The 4529-nt window shown below is 40.8% G+C and overlaps 1 long non-coding RNA gene across 1 annotated transcript; it reads right to left on the reverse strand.

The window, feature by feature from the left end:
• Positions 1 to 2622: 2622 nt before the first annotated feature.
• Positions 2623 to 4245, reverse strand: LOC117195164. Its single transcript, XR_004474966.1, has 3 exons — positions 3801 to 4245; positions 3000 to 3723; positions 2623 to 2932 (listed from the first exon to the last, which is right to left on the reverse strand). It is a non-coding gene; the product is annotated as an uncharacterized LOC117195164 (long non-coding RNA).
• Positions 4246 to 4529: the final 284 nt, after the last annotated feature.

A 4529-nucleotide genomic window follows, 5' to 3' on the forward strand; every position in this document is an offset into this window, starting at 1 on the left:
GTGAAATTTGAAGTGCTATCAATTGTTTGACCAGATCTGCAGTGAGATCGGTCCTTGTTTGTGAGTTAATCATTTTTAGTTTTTCAAAATCTAAAGTTAGTTGATCCACCTTAAATTTTTCTTATATGTTTGTTTTTATAATCTAATATAACCTAATTGAACTTATATATTTATTAATACAACTTTTTCTCACGAACTATCCGGTAGGGGTCGTCCTTCTTAGTTTGGCTGACAGATCTTCGAACGGGTCTTCCTTCTTGATTTGGCTGACAGGTCTTCGAACGGGTCTTCCTTCTTAAATTTCTTTGTTTAACTGGGTCTTCTGGGGGTCTTCCTTCTTTGGTTTAGCTGATAGTTTCACTTTCTTTGTGCTTTGGTTTGGTTGGTTTTGTTTAAAAACTTTGGTTTTTTTGGTTTTTTTTTGTATTTTTGAATTGTCTTGATTAGCTTTTGTATTTATTTGTATTTTGTATTGTATTTGTATTTTTATTTGTATTGTATAATGTATTTATTTTTGCACACCCTAAGCTCCGGTTTGTTTCCTTTTTATCTCACTTTTTATACCCGATACTCAAAATGAGTATTGGGGTATATTAGATTTGTGGTAAAAGTGGATGTGTGTAACGTCCAGAAGGAATCGTTTCCGACCCTATAAAGTATATATATTCTTGATCAGCATCAATAGCCGAGTCGATTGAGCCATGTCTGTCTGTCCGTCTGTCCGGCCGTCCGTCTGTCCGTCTGTCCGTCCCCTTCAGCGCCTAGTGCTCAAAGACTATAAGAGCTATGGACGATGTTTTGGATCCAGACTTCTGTGATATGTCACTGCTACAAGAACATTTCAAAACTTTGCCTCGCCCACTTTCGCTCCCACAAAGGGCGAAAATCTGTGGCATCCACAATTTCGACGATACGAGAAAACCAAAAACGCAGAATCGTAGAAGATGACTATATGTTTTGAACCAGATCGTATAATTATTATAGCCAGAATCAAGAAAACAATTTCATTCTTTCTCGCTCTGTCTCTCTCTAACACACAGGTTTCATGGTCGGTTTTGCCAATTGCAAAATATGAGTTCAAGAGCTAGACCAACCAATTTTGGTATCCACACTCCTGTGATATCGGACCTTGACCGTTTTGTGTCAAAATTTCGCCACACCCCCTTCCGCCCCCGCAAAGGACGAAAATCTGTGGCATCCAAAAATCTCAGAGACTATTAAGGCTAGAGTAACCAAATTTAGTATCCGCACTTCTGTTAGATCTCACTATAAAACGTATATCTCAGAATTTCGCCCCACCCCTTTCCGCCCACACAAAGGACGAAAATCTGTTGCATCCACAATATTGCAGATTCGAGAAAACTAAAAACGCAAAATCATAGATAATGACCATATCTATCAGACTGCTGAATCTGGATCAGATCGGATCATTTTTGTAGCCAAAAGCAAGAAATCAATTTGCAGTATCGGGTATAAATGTAGAGTTGCGGTCTCCGCAGCAACTCACAACGTTCCCCCTCGTTTTTTTTATGCATTCTCAGCGTTTTGCTGCACTTAATGAACAACAGGCGATGGTCTGGCCCGAGACGCTTTGTTTACACTTGGCATTAAAACTGGAAAAACAAAGGGAAATAACCAAAAATTCTAGTATGAAGAAAAAAGTACTCGGGTGTGGCAGAAAAAAACTACAATCTTGATCTACAAATGAAGTTTTTTTACAGTGAAATATATACTTGACTTGTAGTGAAACGCAGCCCCGAAATTGTCATCATAAAAACTTCGTAATTAAGATGAATGCGTGAGGAGATGGGGCTGGAGCTGAGACCAAGCATGAATTCATGCTGAACCGCCTCCGAGTGGCATCCGCAGATAAAAAGCAATAAAATATAGTTGTATACAAGAAATGTTTAGCTGGCACATGCATCGCATATACATGCTCTATATTGGGTAAATACATATGTACTACTCGTACTTGCTGTGCACTACATAAACAATTGGCTGGCCTACATCATGTACTCGTACAACACACAACAAAAGATTTGAGGGGGGTGTGTGTGGAGTAGGAGAATTGGGGGGGATGTCAGTCAGTGCCCCGCACGTTTCGATAATTTTGAATAATTTAATTAAGCCCAGACGAGGCGGCAGTACTGGGACTTTCACTATTCTCCCCGGAACCTGCAAAAGCCCTGAAAATGGCAAGATTTTCAAAAAAAAATTAATTAAAGATCACTTTGATTTAGCACCGCTTTTGGGACTACGCCCTTGTGTCCCGCTAAAAGTAGAAAACGAATAAACAAAAGCTTTACAGAGAAGTGACAGTGTAGGGAGATGAGTCAGCGGAACTAATTCGAGCGGGAGTTGCTTGCGGTGTCATTGCAACTCGGTATGCCCACCCTTCCTTGATCGCACCGGTCCAAATAGGCTGAGTAATGGGTAACGATCCCTAAAATAGACGCTCTACTTCTGCTAGGTTACGTCATTTCGGCGCCACATGATCCTTAATAACGGCAACAGTTAACGGGAATTCATTACAAACAGTTTATTCATTAAACTTTCCTACAAGCTCTCATGGCCGCTAAGAGGGTAGATATATATGTATAAAGGCAACTAAAGTAATAAGGATAATATGTTCAAATAATATCATGATGAAAGATCTTATTAGACTAGGGTCAACTAATTATAAAGAGTATATTCAGGAATAATGGTAATTACGTTACACAAATAGAAATATATTCGAATGGTTTTCAGTTGAAATGCAAAAACAAGGGACGGATGGGTGCATCTTTAAAGTGCACAGCAATTGCTTGTGGGGTAATCCCAATCATAAGTTCGGTTGTCGATAGATTCGGAATTGCAGAAAGTTACATTGCTTGCGAAAGAGCAGAACAAAACAAACACGTGAACAATTGGATTGGTCAGCGTTACAGTACGGCTGGGAAGTTTACGGTCGAGGCATGGAATCTTTAATGTTGCTTCGACGTTCACAGGTTATCACTCACATTACGATCAAATCCAACGATGAAAGCGCTTCCATGTGGTCGATGAGGGTGGCTGAAAACTTGTAAATATCAGTGTGTCAGAGTAGATAGGCGATACGCGCGAGTATTAGTTTTAGTTCCTTTCCTTCTAGCTGCACATTTCTTTATGATAAGCCAAACAAACCGAATCACACGAATTTAACTTTTAATGTTAATCCTAGGGTCAGTACAATAGTGGAGTTCAAAAGTATTATTCTAATATGAAGAAATGCATGGGCATAGCCATCATGATCGAGACACCGAATGACTTCATCAGCAACGCAAACAGTATTTCGGCACCGGTAAATGTCTTCTCCTTTAGCGTTACTGTTCGTATGCGGGCGGCGTAAGCGACGTAGCAATGACGAAAGTCACTGAAGAGGGAATAGTCAATTTCACACATATGTACATATGTATGTCACTGCACGCGTAGATAAAAGCCCATCGACCGTTTTTCACTGGTGTAGGCCGAGCAAGGCTTGTATGTGTGTGGACCCACGCCGGTACACGCTGCGGTAAATACAGTGATGCTCACATGTATGCAGACGCCACGCCAAAAGAAGATTTGAGGGCGAAGACGGCTAACACATACTGTAGTCGATCGGGACGCTGGGTATTTATATGTGTGGTAAGGTGACGAGACTGTAGCGGTTACGGCTTACGGCACTACGACCGTCGTTTCGTACGGTATTACGTACGGCCAAACCTATGGTTAGGTTTTTAAGAAAAAAAACGAACTTTAATTTTCTGTTGGCCGGCAGTTGGGGTACAATTTTCATTCACCCGATGGGTTCGGCCTTCGCTTAATAAACGTAGGAATGGTCGGCTGATCTTTTGACTAGATCTTAGCCACGATGGACACGCGGTATTAACGGTCGAGGTTAGAATTTTTCCTTTCACTGCACTACTTGAGTATTTTCCTCAGACGTCCGTCTGGGATCGCGAGTAAAAGTGGAAAGAACATGCCCAAGCCACTCTCCTTCCGCTTGAGCCCTTGGTTCTCTCATTCCCCTTTTCTCACCACACCTTGACAGTAGCCGCTGTTAACTTATGTCATTTTTTTCTTGCGCGTAACTGCCCAAAAGGTGCAAGGTGCATGTCTAAGGGAAGGGGAAACCGTGGGACGGTTATCCGATATTTTTGGTTGGACAGGCGCCACTACAACACCCCCCTACCAAGATCACACTTGGCAGTGATACAATGAAAAGAGTGATCCACGCCTGAAACCTCATTGTTTTATATCTTTAGAATGGAATTTTCCTAAGATTCGTCCTTGTACATAATTAATGTATTTTCAGCTGTAGAATGTAGAATATTTCAGCCTGTACAAGATTTTCAGCTGTAGAAGCCTGTACAAGATTTTCAGCTGTAGAAAGTAGAATATTTTCAGCCTGTACAAGATTTTCAGCTGTAGAATGTAGAATATTTCAGCCTGTACAAGATTTTCAGCTGTAGAAGCCTGTACAAGATTTTTAGCTGTAGTGTTCAATTTTTGTTTGTTGTTTGATTGAT

This window comes from Drosophila miranda (genome assembly GCF_003369915.1).
Source record: "Drosophila miranda strain MSH22 chromosome Y unlocalized genomic scaffold, D.miranda_PacBio2.1 Contig_Y6_pilon, whole genome shotgun sequence".
NCBI classification, from domain to species: domain Eukaryota; kingdom Metazoa; phylum Arthropoda; class Insecta; order Diptera; family Drosophilidae; genus Drosophila; species Drosophila miranda.